Source organism: Bidens hawaiensis, unplaced genomic scaffold (genome assembly GCF_021521415.1).
Source record: "Bidens hawaiensis isolate Kalapana, Puna unplaced genomic scaffold, B.hawaiensis_p1.1 tig00047389_1, whole genome shotgun sequence".
NCBI classification, from domain to species: Eukaryota; Viridiplantae; Streptophyta; class Magnoliopsida; order Asterales; family Asteraceae; genus Bidens; species Bidens hawaiensis.
The window spans coordinates 46230-62708 of NW_027498457.1; the positions used below are offsets into that span (position 1 = coordinate 46230).

The following is a 16479-nucleotide window of genomic DNA, read 5'->3' on the forward strand; positions in this document are numbered from 1 at the left end:
CCTTTGTGAAACACTCTCTCTCTCTCACATAATCGGAGTGGGCTCTACAGGATCTAGGGTTCCACCACCACCTTTTGCCGCCGTACCACCGGTACAACACCATTCACCTTTTTCTCACTCATTCATCCGTCCATTATTATTATTATTATTACTATATTTCAGACTTCACATATTCAACTATTAATCAACCAATTGGCAGGCAATTAGCTAGGTTTTCTATTGTTTCTCATAACTTTAAACGTTCTTAATTGTTTTTAGGTTTAATCCGTATCACTGCTCTCTGTAACAATAACATATAACATAACATAACCTAATTCTGATTATCCAACTCTGTTTTCATATTACCAAAGTTGTTTTAGGTGCTATTTCATGATTTTCTATTTCAAATTAAAATTATAAATTTTGCAACATTACCAATTAAGTAATCTGCAAACCCTAATTTGTTATCAGAGTCTCGCAATGTAGGATTCATCAAGGTTATATATACACTTGTATGACAATATATTGTATGACAATATATTCGATTTGCGTGTACATTGTGCATGATTTCTTTGGTTATTGATGATTTCATTCTAATAGTTGTGTATATGTTTATAAAAGTAACATTAAAATTAGGCATACGGGGTGTGAATTATATCAATGTTTCGACGGTGATGTGTTTTCATTATCTAAAGATATAAACATATAATGCTCTGCATCTTTTCCAAAAGCTGCAATGCTTGAGTTTACATGTTGTTTAAGATTAAAAAAGGGAATCTTGTATCTTTTGTTACGACTTACAGTTATGTAATTGTTAATGCAGGTTGGCAGCCACAGCTTAGAGGAATAAGTGCAGGGCCGTAGGGGTTGAAGTGTTTTATGATATTTAATTGAACAAAAATGAGTTATTCGTCTGACAAGGATGATATGCCCTTGTCTGTTCTAAGGAATTCAAAACTTGATATGGCAAAGTGTACTTCCCAGCATCCTAAACCAAGCAGTGATTCAGACTCTGATGATGATAAACCATTGAGTACTAAAATTTTAACTGTATCCAAAGGAAACATTAATCATGCCAAAAACGGGGTCCATACAAGTGTGTCTGCAGCTCCAAAAACGCAAGTAAAAGATGATGATTCTGATGATGAAAAACCATTGTCTACAAAATTCATAAAACCGAATGCGGGATCAGCAAACAAAGTTCATCAAAATGGTTCTGCACCGCAAGTAAAAGATGATGATTCTGATGATGAAAAACCATTGTCTACAAAATTCATAAAACCGAATGCGGGATCAGCAAACAAATTTCATCAAAATGGTTCTGCAGCTCCAAAACCGCAAGTAAAAGATGATGATTCTGATGATGAAAAACCATTGTCTACAAAATTTATAAAACCGAATGCGGGATCAGCAAACAAAGTTCATCAAAATGGTTCTGCATCAAAAGATATTCAATCAAAGAACATTGGTGTTAATAAGCGACCGTTAACTGAAGAAAGGTCTTCAGGTCAATCCTCGGTCAAAAAGTCAAAGCTTTCGGATTCTTCAACACCTGTCAATCGCAAACCAGTGGGTTTGAAAGCGGAAACCAAGTCAGATGATGATGACCACCTTCCAATAATACAAAGAATAAAGAACCAAGCTTCATCAAGTAGTAAACCGTCATCTTCAAAACAAAAGGTGATTAAAAAGAGTTCCTCATCTTTAAACCAAACCAACAAGAAGTCAAAGAAAGTGGTCAAAAAGTCAAACTCAAAGTATTCAAAGCCGTCAGAAGTCCCGCCTGGTTCTGGTGAAGGGGAAAAATGGAATAGTTTGGTTCATAATGGTGTAATTTTCCCACCTGCATATAAGCCTCATGGTGTTAAGATGCTTTACAAAGGGAAGCCTGTTGATTTGACCCTTGAACAAGAGGAGGTGAACTCTATTCACTTATGTACACACGCACATGCAGTCATGCACATATACTCTTGATTAAGATTTTCTTATGTTTGTGATTGTACATATTACAGGTTGCAACAATGTTTGCAGTGATGTTAGATACAGATTATATGACTAAACCTAAGTTTAAAGAGAATTTTTGGGGCAATTGGCAAAAAATTCTGGGGAAAAACCACGTGATCCAGAATTTGGACGACTGCGATTTTAAACCAATTTATGAATGGCATCAGAGTGAAAAAGAGAAAAAGAAACAAATGACTACAGAAGTAAGGAATTTAGACATTTGACTGATCTTTAAGCAAATATGTCATCTATGCTTGTTAGCAACTATGATAAATGTTGGTCATGATAGATGAATATTATAGACATAAGTTGACTTATAGTCAACGGTTCTGGATACTTAATATAATGCGACAAGTTATCATTGCAAGAGTTGTTTTGTGTAGGAGAAGAAGGCGTTGAAAGAAGAGAAGATGAAGCTAGAGGAGAAGTATATGTGGGCAGTTGTTGACGGTGTTAAAGAAAAGGTGATATCTAGATTTTTATTTGTTTCTAATACGCTAAAGTTGTGTTAACATGTCTTGTATAGAGAAATGACTTGATTTAAAGTCACATTATCTTATATAACTTTTGGTTCCAAATAGGTAAAGGACCTTGGCTTAAATAATATGTTAGAAATATGATAGACAGCGATTTAAGTTTATTAAGGTTCCTTTTTATTGCCATGTGTTTATGAATAGTGGTTTTTACTTGCCTCGCAGCGAATGGACATAAAAATATATCCACATGTCTAATTAGTAATTAGACCATCAGAAAGAAATATAATTTGTATATTGATATTTACGCGTTATAAATCACTTTTATAAATAAATATGCAAATATTATCCTAGAAAGCGCATTTGTTGAAGTGTTGCTAACTAGCTATTAAAGTTATTTCATAATATTTATCTATCATAACTTGTTTGAGTGCAAGAGGATCAATAACCATTGCATGTTTATTGATCATTCCTGCACATGACTAAGATTATAAAACATATTATGTGTTCACCGTTCTTTTTGATTTCATTTTCTTATTAAAGATGTCTTTAATTAATAATGCAGGTTGGAAATTTCCGAGTTGAACCACCTGGTTTATTTCGAGGCCGTGGGGAACATCCTAAGGTTTGAATGACATCTTTGACCCTCTAATGGAAGATTTCATGTTTGTGTTAATATCTTATATTTGGAAATATAAAAAAAATACAAATCCCTTGATATTGTGTTCAGTTATAGTGGGTAGATTTTTACATGTAACCAGAACCTACTCATTAACCTCCGTGGCTCCGTAATCAAGTTTCAAAAAAGAACCACCAGTTTTAGTTATTGTTTGGTGTTTTTTGGATTTTGCTCACCCCTAGTTTCAGTTATTTAACAAATAGTCAAACATTTTCACCAAGTCAAGAAAGTCACTATTGCCATTGTTTTCTAGATGGGAAAGCTGAAAAGACGTATCTATCCGAGCGATATAACCATAAACATTGGAAAAGATGCTCCAATCCCAGAATGTCCGATTGCTGGTGAAAGGTCTGTTGTATCCATATTTTTATTATTATTATTATTATTATTGTTATTATTATTATTATTTTGTTGTTTTCATCAAATGCAAAAGTCCTTTACTTTAGATTGTATCTACTTTTGAAATTAATACTAATGTGTTGCAGTTGGAAAGAAATTAGGCATGATAATACGGTTACATGGTTAGCTTATTGGAATGATCCAATCAATATAAAGGAATTCAAATATGTGTTTCTAGCTGCTAGCAGTAATTTAAAGGGTTTGAGTGACATGAAAAAGTATGAAAAGGGGAGAGACTTAAAGGTAGGTCAGCACACAGCTGGTTGACCAGAAATAATTATATATATAATATAGACACACACACACACACATAATTTTGTGTCAAACAAGGTTAAAAAAACTGTATTATTTCAATAATATTCTGTTTTCTATTAAGACGGTTTAAAAGATTTTAGGCCTGCAAAGGAAACAAACGAACATGAACAAATTTTTGGTCATTTAGTTAAACTAACGACCATGAACACATGTCTTGTGTTCATTTATGTTAGTGAACGTTTGTTTACGTTCGTTCATTTCAATTCGTTTCATCATCATCATCATCGTACTCAGTATATCCCACCAATAGCAAATCTATGGTAGGGTCTGAGGAGGGTAAGATGGCCAAAAATTTGTTCATTTCAATTCGTTTATGTTTGTTTACGTTCATTCTCAGCTCAGTTATGTTTATTCATCTTTATTTGTTCGTGAACCGTTCGTTTATACTTTATACGATTAATAAACAAACATAAATGAACGCAAACATGCTCATTTTCTTAATGAAAAAACACAGACAAGAAAACTCTGTTCGTTTATTGTTCATGTTCGACTGTTTGTTCAATTACGGTTAAATGAACGAACACGCCCATGCTTCGTTCATGTTCATCCGGTTTGTTTATAGGCCTAGATTTTATACATTAAAACTACATTTTGGGCAACTTTTGAGTTTTGACACATTTGATTGGTTTCATTTTTCAGCTAATTTTACCTGTTTCTCATAATTTTCTTGTTTTATAATTTGATTATAGCACTGCATACAACGCATTAGAAATACTTACACTAAAGATTTTGGAAACAAAGATGTGACAAAGAGACAAATAGCAGTTGCTACATATCTTATTGATAAACTAGCACTCAGGGCTGGAAATGAAAAGGTACCACTTTTATACCCGTTTTCAATTTATAATTTTATATACTTAAATTTTTTTCAGTGGATGAGTTAGTAATATTATAAAATGTATGTATGCTTAATTGTTTATAACTTTATGACCTTTTGTGGTTGTAGGATGATGATGAGGCTGATACAGTCGGTTGCTGTACTTTGAAAGTGGAAAATGTCGAACCAAGTCCTCCAAATATCTTAAAGGTTTGTTATAATTTGTATATCTATCTTCTGTGGTTCCCACCTCCAAATATCTTTTGGTAGAGCATTTTCACATGACTTACAAGATCTACATAAGGAAAAGTGCCTAACATATGTTTCTTGTTTTTTTGTTTTAAAGCATCACTGGGAATCTTTTTTAGATTTTAACTTTAATGTTTCTTTCAGTTTGACTTTCTTGGTTAAGATTGTGTAAGATACCAAAACGAGGTTGAAGTAGAGCTTCCCGTCTTCAAGGCTATTCAACAGTTCCGAACAGGTTAGTTGACTTTCCTAGAGGAAGTTATGCCATAAGTTTGAACTTATGTTTCTCTAGTTTGACTTTGATATTTCTTTCAGTTTGACTTTCTTGGTAAAGATTTTATAAGTTTGACTTTTTTTTGTACCTAACTCAGGGAAAAAGGGCAATGATGATCTTTTTGATAAGCTGGATACGAGTAAACTGAATGCTCACTTGAAGGGACTTATGGATGGCCTTACAGCAAAAGTTTTTCGTACTTATAATGCATCCATCACATTAGATGATATGGTAACGCTTTCCATCTTAATTTTTTTAGTCAATTTGCAGCATTTGTTTTTGAGCAAGTTTTCAATTTACAGTTGCATAATTCTTGGTGTACTTGCAAAAATTTATCATATTAATATCTTTGATCCATAAGATTTCCTCTTTCTGCATTTGACCAGTAGTCAAAACACCCTACACTAACTATGTGCCTAAATTATTAGTCAACTTTGACTTTTGTGTGTCAGGCAGGCTACTATTTGAATACTAATAATAATAATTAATAGAATATCTTGATTCTTGATTTTAGGACAAGTTCCGACTAAGCAATACAACAAATATTGCTACTGAATAATTCCAAATTTAAAAACTAAAATGTTATATGCTTGAATTTTGTACTTTTGAGAAAAATTCCCTCTGGAAAGAAGCACGCATATTAAAGAATATCTGAGCATTAATCAAATGTCTTAAATTTCCCTTAGATAATTATAAATTATTAATTATTTCTATTGGTGACAATAGGCAAATAAGTAATTCTAACATCTATCTTTGTGCCTTTTCGGCTGCTTGCAGTTAAATAGGGAAACAAAGGCTAGAGATGTTGCTGAAAATATAGTCATTTACCAGCATGCAAACAAGGAGGTATTAATTAATTAACCTTTAATTTTATTGCATTTTTTAATTAATGTTTTCGGTCTAACACTGCACACTAATTTTGGTAGGTGGCTATCATATGTAACCATCAACGCAGTGTTTCAAAGTCTCATAGTGCACAAATGACAAGATTGAATGAGAAGATAGATGAGTTAAAAGGTACGAATAATGCTTGCACAAATGACAATTTGTTCTTTTTGTTATGTTCTCCATTCTTACCATATTTCTATAATATTTTGTAATGATTGTATTTTATAGGATGTTATAAAAGAACTAGAAACTGATTTGGCTCGTGCAAAGAAAGGGAAGCCACCATTACAGGCCTCTGATGGAAAACAAAAGAGAAACTTGAATCCCGAAGCGTAATATCACTAATTTTGTCATTTGTAGTACGGATGTGAATTTCTAACATGACTAGGGGTGTTAATGAGCCGACACAGTCTCGTGTCAAGCTCGAGCTTGAGGTTGGCTCGTTCCAAGCTCTATTTTTGAAGTTCGAGTTCGGCTTGTGAATAGATTTTCAAGCTCGAACTTGGCTTATTTATTACTTAATAAGTTATATGTGTTTATAGTCATTTTTTGTATATATTTTGATTATACATTATAAATTTTATATATAAATAATTATTTTTATATCTAATTTAAAATTATATAAATAGAGAGTTTTGTTTGGGCTCATGTGTTAGCTCGATAAGTGAAGCTCAGGTTCGGGCTTGTTTAAGCTCTGCTCGATTTGAGCTTTTAGCAAGCTGATGTTGAGTAGCTCACGAGTGGCTTGGCTTGTTTACACCCCTAGGCATGACATGAATCTAACATGAAATTCACGGGTTTGTATATAGTCTAAAGAAGTTCTGGTCAGTTTCGGGTCGAACCATGAAACTTGTTTAGCTAAATGAGTCAGGTTCTTGGGTCAGTCGTTTAACCAGTTTATTTTTATAAACTTTTGTTTCAAAAGTAAGTTTTATGTGGTAACTTAAACTGTTTTGAGTATATTAGGCTAAAAGTTGTAAAACATAAAATAGAATTATTTTCATGTCGAGTTCAAAAGGAAACTGTTTTGACCTGTCTACACAAAAGTACATACATTATCTTAATTATTGATAAAAAAAATATGCAGGCTAGAGAAAAAAATAGCTCAAACAAAAGCAAAAATTGAGAAAATGGAACGCGATAAAGAGACTAAAGAAGATCTGAAAACGGTAGCATTGGGCACTTCAAAAATTAACTACCTCGACCCGAGGATAACTGTCGCGTGGTGCAAGAGACAAGACGTTCCCATTGAGAAGGTAAGAAATACTTGTTAACGTTTAAAATCAGTATATAATACTTTAATATCATGATTTTAGAATGACACTTTATAAATGAACCTGATGCAGATATTTAACAAGTCCTTATTGGCAAAGTTTGTTTGGGTAATGGATGCGGACTTTGATTTCAGATTCTGATGAGTGGGCCTGCGACTTATAGACTGACCAAGGCTGGGGAAAACAATACCCGACCTTTTTTACATGTTTTTTTGTTTTTAATTTAGCTAACGGTCGTATGAAGCTTGTTAAGTGAATTGTGATGAGTTGCTTATTTAGTGACGGTTTTCCGGTTGTCACAAGAACTGGATTTCTAATTCCTACATCGTCATGTTTTCTTATTTAGTGAAGGTTTTCCGGAAGTCTGGATTTTTATATATGCTTTGAAAAATCTGTCTTAAGATTAATGATGCTAGAATAAACATTTAGAATAACCGAATAAAGCTACACAATAAAAAATATATCTTACTCAAATTAGTTTAAAGTAGTTGCCTATATTTATAATTAATACATTTTTATTTAAACTTGTATCTAACTTGTAGAAGGGCAACTTCATAGAGTAGTAAATAAGTTTTAAAAGTGTTTTAATTAGGTCACTTAACTTTTAAAAAGTGTTTCAATTAGGTTACCCATTTTCATATTTTATTAAATTAAAGATTTTAACATGATTTTTTAGTCTTTTTCTTTTTTGTTTCACATAGGAAATCTTTTTATTAGCCCTGCTTGCGGTGCGCACATATGATGTATATATGTGTGAACCCTCGGGTGGGCAAAAGTGAAATTGCACTAATTTTGACGTTATTTTACTAATCTCGTGAAAATAACGTTAAAAGTGACGGACGGTTAATCAGGCATCATGTAGTGGCGTTGATAGCTGAAAGATAAGGGTACATGCACCGATCAGCCGGTGTCCCGATGATTGAGTGCTATGTGCCTTATGTCCAAGGCTTGATGCAAAACTACTATCGAGCCGGGGGTCTCACCGGAAGCAGCCTCTCTATCCCTATGGGGTAGAGGTAAGGCTGCCTACATCTTACCCTCCTCAGACCCTACCATAGCTTTGCTATTGGTGGGATATACTGAGTACGATGATGATGATGATGATGATGATGATGATGATAGGAAATCTTTTTATCTTTTTTTTTATGTTGATGATGAGTGGCGACGTTAATTTTATTTTTTATTTTTAAAATAATTAACGTTTTTAAAAATTTTCTAGATTTAACTACATATATTGCAAATTCCGACCCCCACATCTTATCCTTCATTTATTTCTTGACGCACAAAAAAATTGGTGACACTCTATTTGAAGATTTAGTGACTCGATTTAAGAAAAATATGCAGGAGTGACCTAATTGAAACACTTTTGAAACTTGGTTACTATTCTATGAGATATTCCCCTAACTTGTAATACAAGATGTAGCAAATGATTATTTTTGATCGTTATGTAAATTTTTAGACATTACCTGCAATAAGTTTGTTTAACCGTATTAAGTATGTGGACGGAAAATACCTAAACTTGACGGGGAAAAAAACCCTGGACGTGTGATGAGATGAATATTTAGTTATGAGATTGAACATGAGGTTAGAAAAAGCTTTTTTAGTCTTAGGTACAACTAGGGTATTAGATGATACTATGGTGTGCAAAACAACCGAAAAAAAACAAACCCATATTAAAACCGATGGGTTTGGTGTGTGACTTTGTGTTTAAAAAGAATCTCGTAATAGGTTATTTACAGACTATCTCGGAATATTTGTTCCTGGTATAACTAAAGAACTCGAGGTCTTAATATGTTACCACATAAATGTCATCTTGCGTTTTTGTTTAGGTACGATTTATGGTAATGTTGAGCAACATACCATTTTTTTTAACAAATTTAAGTACAACTCCTCAAGACACCATGTTTATAGGAATCTGTATCACATTTGTTGCATTTGAGTCAGCATTAGTACGATGGTAGTGTTATAGATAAAGAAGTTGTCTTAGACTGAAGACTGTCGAGTCATTGATTTGTTTACAAAATTTGCTATGGTCTTTGACAACAAATTTAAAAGATTCTAACATTCATGAACTACAAACTTAGTTGATAACATGAAGAAAATAGAAAATGGTAATAATGGTTTTTTTAGCAAGATGTAATTTTTACTTAATTATTAATGCAAATATTTTTTACAGACTTCTCACCCAAAAAATAACACGAAGCGACTTTTGTATGAAAAATGAAGATGAGACTAAATATGAACATGCAACGACTCTTTGAATGAAGATGAAGATTTATCACATGATTTGTTAGATTAGTTTTTGTTTGAGCCTATTATTTTTTTTAAGTTAATCGATTAAATTTGTTTGAATAAAAATTACTAAATCGTTTATTTGAATGACATTAAGTTTATGGATTATAATTTTTATATTTGGATTTTAAGTAAATTTAAAGGAAATAACAATTGATGTATCCCCCAAAATTGGTTATGTATTGTGGTTGGGTTAGTTAAAGTGTCGCGACATTGTCATGCATGCAGTAAGCTTTAACTAACTAATCAGTCATCATTCAACAAATGTGTTGTGATTTAACTAGATATTAAAAAAAAAGTGATTGATTGAAATAAATTGGACCACACAAGTTTTTCTTTTCTGTAATCGGCATTAAGAACCCGTCATCATATCATACCGAGTTTTATATATTTATCATCCACAACGAGCAGCATTTTAAAAAGACAACTTCAGATATTTGTGTTAACTAAGGTTGACATCATTTAATGTACAAAGAGGAGAGGCTACAGCCTAACATTGGATTTCGTATTATTCTTTTGTAATGTTTTAATATGACTAAAATATCCCTTTTTATTTCTCATATTATAATATATTTTTTGAACGGCAAATTTGTTCTCGTTTGACTAAAATACCTTTTTTATTTCTCGCATGATATTTAACATACAATAAAATATTTGACAGAATTATAAATTTTGTCCTTTAAAATAAGCCAAATTTTGGTTTGTAACATTTTTTTAGTTTTTTTGCAGGCGGTATCCTTTAAACATCTTTTTCCTACACGTTATGTCCTTTATGCTAACTGGGTTAGAAAAACTCAGTTAAACACCCTCACGTGAGATGCATGTGAGGACATTTTGGTCTTTTCGTCTGTACCTGCAAACAAAAACACTTTATTACTTTCCCCCCACCCTTATTTTCAATTTCATCTCCATCCTTTTCAATTTCCTCCAAATTCAAAACCAATTCAATTCAATTCTTCATCATGCATCACACCAAAATCAAATCAATTCAAAACCCAGATCCAATCTCCATCCAATCATCAAACCCATCTCTCAATTCCCCCAGATCCTCAATTTCTAGGGTTTTTCAAATCCCCTAAATCTCCAATTCATCCTCTGATTCGATCCAATTCATCAAATTCAACCAATTCCCCATCTGGGTTTTCAATATTATCCAATCTTGTCACCTAATTTGTTCTAATTTGAAGGAGTTAATTAATTAGGGTTTTGACGGAGAAGATGTTGGCGGCCGTGAAGTGGTGGTGGAGAAGACAGTTTGGACGGAGTCGTGGTGGAGAAGACAGGTTATATAATCCGGCGAAGGCGAAGGATGAGGTGGTTTCCGGCGAAGCTGTGGTGGCAGGTGTCAGGTGATGGAGCGGAGTCGTTGTCAGGTGTCAGGTTTCCGGCGGAGCTGCGGCGAAGGCGAAGGATGAGGTGGTTTCTGTAACACCCCGTAAATCAAGTTGTTTTCCGTACAATCACTAAACATGATTTATATATGTTAATTCTGTCTAAATTAAATTTCTTTAAGTTTAATCTGATTAAGTATTGCATATGTCCTCACATTGCACGCTACATTTCATCTAAATAATTTATAGTAATTACTTAAACTTTCGGATGTTATCCACGAATACGACCGTTGGAGTCGTAAAATACTACTGACCCGGAATCATACTAACGTTGGAGATTGAGATAATAATATCACACACAATAGTAATACATAAATTTATATCTAGGTATTCGTTTAAGGGGATAAACTACACTCGAAAATTATTTATATATTTATACCCAACTAACTATATGTGGCGCATGACATTTATGACCTCAACACAAACTATGTAATTATACACTAGCAAATTGGTGTACTTAAAACACCTCCCCAACTAAAGAAAATAATAATAATAATAATAATAATAATAATAATAATAATAATAATAATAAAAATAAATAATACAATGTACATCATGACCACTATCTCATGTGTGGAATATTAGAATAAACAAAATGAGCACATCAATGGTTAGTTCAACAAACATACATGTTTTCAAAATAATTTTCATAGGCACTCACTTGTAATATAAGGGGGTTTATAAAACAAATATTATACACACCCATGTGCATCTTAGTCAGAAGAAAAGAAAAATGAAGTATGAATATATCATTATATATAGTTACCACCTTACCTTACACAATCCTTTTCAATATTTCACAGATTCTGCCACACCAATCCCCCTCCATATCTTGTGTAATATCTTTTGCTTGCACTAACACACAACCTCCATTCAAATTCTGAGAGTATTATGTTAAACTCATCCTTTTGCTTCATTATATAAACAAACCTTAGTTACTCTAGACAAAAATACACACACAACACTCAGCTGGATATCTTTTTCTCTACTCTTTGCTTTACACCACCCTACTACCCCCAGCTTCACGGCATCAACCACCATACCACAACCCCACGCCACCGTCCCATTCCAGCATGACCATCGTAGTAGCACCATCACCTTGGAACCACCATCATCAACGCACCACCCCCTCCTTCTCTCTGTACGCTCACTCTCTCTTTGGCTCTAAAACACACACGTACACTGTAGGGGTATGGTACTAAAACCCGGTTCTACGACCCTAAATCTATTATGTTTGGCTTATTTTATTACATGGACTAATACAATGTTATTGGGCTGAGGAGGTTTTGTGGAGGTAACCCTAACTGGGCTAGGCCCATTAGGGTATCATGATGGTGGCCATGAGGCTCTCTATATAAGGAGGTCTCCACCTCCTTATTAGTGGGTCATGCTCAATAAGAGCCACCATCACTTTTTTGTGTCTGTAAACAAGAAATCCTCAGGATATCTTAGCAGTCACCTCCACACCTCCAAAAAGCCATCGCAGGTCTCAACCACCAGAAGAAGAAGAAGATCAAGACGTGGTTCGTTCATCTCGAAAATCCGTGGAAACATCGTCATGGATCAGGTCAGATTCATTTCATGCTTCGACATTGGCGCCATCCGTGGGACGGCAACGAACTACCCTTCGATCTTCATCCCGGCTGTCGGATCTCTCCCAAGAAAAACCCGGATCTGGAAGTTTACAGAAAAAGGCTTCGAGGCTTATCCTATTAAAGCTCAAAAAGATCCATAGATCTAAAAAGAGGCTTCCAGATCTGGGCAAGGGGAAACGGCCTGATTCAAATGATCGGGTCTCCGGATCTGTGATGGTTTTAAATCTGCTCCGAGCTTCAGATCTACCTAGATCTGATTTACAGATCTAGATCTAGATTACAGACCTGGATTTTAGGTCTAAAGTTGCAGGTCTGACTCTAAAATTGCAGATCCAGAAATTACCAGACTTCCGCCGCCATGTACGAGCGCCCGCGGATTCTCACTCCGCAGCCGTGCATGTGCCGCCGCGGAAACCACCATCTGGGCTTTGCGCAAGAGACCTCCGCCATGCACGCGCATTCACGAGTCACCCCTCCATCGCCGTGCATGCGCGCATCAGGCCTCGCGCCAAACTTAAAGGTTGGGAATCCTCATAATATCCCATATGGCTACGCGCCAAACTTCAAGGTTGGGAATCCTCATAATATCCCATATGTCATAATATCCCATATGGCGACGCGTCAAACTTCAAGGTTGGGAATCCTCATAATATCCCATATGGCCACGCGCCAAACTTCAAGGTTGGGAATCCTCATAATATCCCATATGGCTACGCGTCAAACTTCAAGGTTGGGAATCCTCATAATATCCCATATGGCTACGCGCCAAACTTCAAGGTTGGGAATCCTCATTATATCCCTTACGGCTACGCGCCAAACTTCAAGGTTGGGAATCCTCATAATATCCCACATGGCTACGCGCTAAACTTCAAGGTTGGGAATCCTCATAATATCCCACATGGCTACGCGCCAAACTTCAAGGTTGGGAATCCTCATAATATCCCATATGGCTACGCGCCAAACTTCAAGGTTGGGAATCCTCATAATATCCCATACGGCTACGCGCCAAACTTCAAGGTTGGGAATCCTCATAATATCCCATATGGCTACGCCAAACTCAAGGGTTGGGAATCCTCATACCACATGCTCATGCACCACATATGCTCACGCATCACATATGCTCACGCATATTACACATGCTTACGCATCACATGCTCACACATATCACAGTCTACGCGCACGCGCATACAACATCTGCGCGTGGCGCGGGACATAAAGCCTACTCACACGCGCATGCAACATCTGCGCGTGGCGCATAACACAAAACCAAAGTCTACGCGCACGCGCATGCAACATCTGCGCGTGGCGTGGGACATAAAGTAGCTCGTAAGCCGCCTCACGCGCAAGCTCCACTATTATTACAGCTCGTAAGACGCTTCACGCGCCAGCTTTATTATTTATACAGCTCATAAGACGCCTCGCGCGCAAGCTGTTATTATTCTTATAGCTCGTAAGCCGCCATGAGCGCAAGCTTCATTATTATTCATACAGCTCATAAGACGCCTCGCGCGCAAGCTGTTATTATTCATACAGCTCATAAGACGCATCGCGCGCAAGCTGTTATCATTCTTATAGCTCGTAAGCCGCCTCACGCGCAAGCTTCATTATTATTACAGCTCATAAGACGTCTCGCGCGCAAGCTGTTATTATTATTACAGCTCGTAAGTCGCCTCACGCGCAAGCTTCATTATTATTACAGCTCATAAGACGCCTCGCGCGCAAGCTGTTATTATTATTACAGCTCGTAAGTCGCCTCACGCGCAAGCTTTTATTATTCATACAGCTCATAAGACGCCCCGCGCGCAAGCTGTTATTATTCATACAGCTCGTAAGTCGCCTCACGCGCAAGCTTCATTATTATTATAGCTCGTAAGTCGCCTCACGCGCAAGCTTCATTATTATTATAGCTCGTAAGTCGCCTCACGCGCAAGCTTCATTATTATTCATACAGCTCGTAAGTCGCCTCGCGCGCAAGCTCTTATTATTCATGCAGCTCATAAGACGCCTCGCGCGTAAGCTGTTATTATTCTTATAGCTCGTAAGACGCCACGCGCGCAGGCTGCATTATTCTCATAGATCCGTAAGTCGCCTCGCGCGCAGGCTTAATTATTCTTACAGCTCGTAAGACGTCTCGCGCGCAAGCTCTATATTATTCCTATAGCTCGTAAGTCGCCTCGCGCGAAAGCTTTATTATTCTCATAGCTTGTAAGTCGCCTCGCGCGCAGGCTTTTATTACAACATTTCACCATCATGAAGAAAACCTCCCAAAACTCAAAAGACAATAAAGACAGGGCCAAAGAAAAGGGAAAAAACCGCCTCACACCTTATAAAGTCCAGCGCTCCACCTAGACGCTTGCGCGCCCAGGAGCAACGCTGGACTTGGGGGGCTTGTAGGGGTATGGTACTAAAACCCGGTTCTACGACCCTAAATCTATTATGTTTGGCTTATTTTATTACATGGACTAATACAATGTTATTGGGCTGAGGGGGTTTTGTGGAGGTAACCCTAACTGGGCTAGGCCCATTAGGGTATCATGATGGTGGCCATGAGGCTCTCTATATAAGGAGGTCTCCACCTCCTTATTAGTGGGTCATGCTCAATAAGAGCCACCACCACTTTTTTGTGTCTGTAAACAAGAAATCCTCAGGATATCTTAGCAGTCACCTCCACACCTCCAAAAAGCCATCGCAGGTCTCAACCACCAGAAGAAGAAGAAGATCAAGACGTGGTTCGTTCATCTCGAAAATCCGTGGAAACATCGTCATGGATCAGGTCAGATTCATTTCATGCTTCGACATACACATACACCGCTGCTCTCCATTTTGTACGACATCTCATCACCATCGTAACATCATCCCCACTGGTACCGTTCTAACACCCGATTGTGGCATCAAACCCGACCCGAGACACCGCTACGTACGGTCCACTATTAGACCCGAACCCGGCCAGAAATGTTCTTCAGTCTCTTACCATAAACCGAGCGTCCCAGGACCGTCAGCGGTTTCTAATCTAAAGAAACAACTAGGAACGTTATGTTGGCAGGCCGGGCATTTAGAAGTGGGAACTAGCTCAAGTCTTCCTGTTTCATCATCCTAAATGAAACCGAATCTTAGAGCATTGTGAGCTAATTTTTTTAATTATCTTTACATGGTTATAAAGAGCGTTTATGTTAGCTCTAGCACCCAACGATCAAAACACTAACTAATATGTTTAATGTTGCTAAACTTAGGCTTAAACTTGATAAATATGAGTTTGGTTAAGGATTTGAAAAGGTTTATAAAACTAGAGTTAAAAACATGTTAAAAATGATCATGGTGTTTACATACTAGTTAAAAGGATCCATTGATATAAATGGGGGTTATGAAAGATAAACTTAGATTGTGTTTACAAAGTCCTAAAAATAGATATAACTTCATGTTGTTAAAAAGATGGATTTTTATATAAAATATGCATACACAAGATTATAGTTTATTTGAAAGACAGAAAATAAATATATACAATTATATAAACGACTAAAGCACAAATATTAGTTATTTGGAAAACTATGTAAAGTTGATGATTTATAAAGTGCAAATAATATTGTTTGGAAGATTTTATAAATGTTATGAAATACATTCATTCAATTTTTTTTAACTTAAATTTGGTTTTGAATAGACCTACACAATTTATGTTTAAAAACGATAAACAATACGTATTATTTGTTATATCGACACTTTAGGTCAAAAATGGAGATTTTTACACACACATACATGTGTGTATGTTAGACGTAAAGAGATGAATAATAATTTTTACGGGTTAAACGACCGAAACGGTAAATGAAGTTGGGTTGAAAACAACGAACGAAAATAT

General features: G+C 35.9%; 1 pseudogene across 1 annotated transcript; it reads left to right on the plus strand.

Moving 5' to 3' along the window:
• LOC143596936 (DNA topoisomerase 1 alpha-like) lies at positions 1-7492 on the plus strand (annotated as a pseudogene). Its single transcript, XR_013146809.1, has 16 exons — positions 1-91; positions 803-1896; positions 1992-2186; positions 2367-2447; positions 3022-3081; positions 3389-3483; positions 3621-3777; positions 4539-4664; positions 4796-4876; positions 5060-5150; positions 5287-5420; positions 5967-6035; positions 6116-6209; positions 6310-6409; positions 7165-7333; positions 7424-7492. The product of XR_013146809.1 is annotated as a DNA topoisomerase 1 alpha-like (transcript).
• Positions 7493-16479: the final 8987 nt, after the last annotated feature.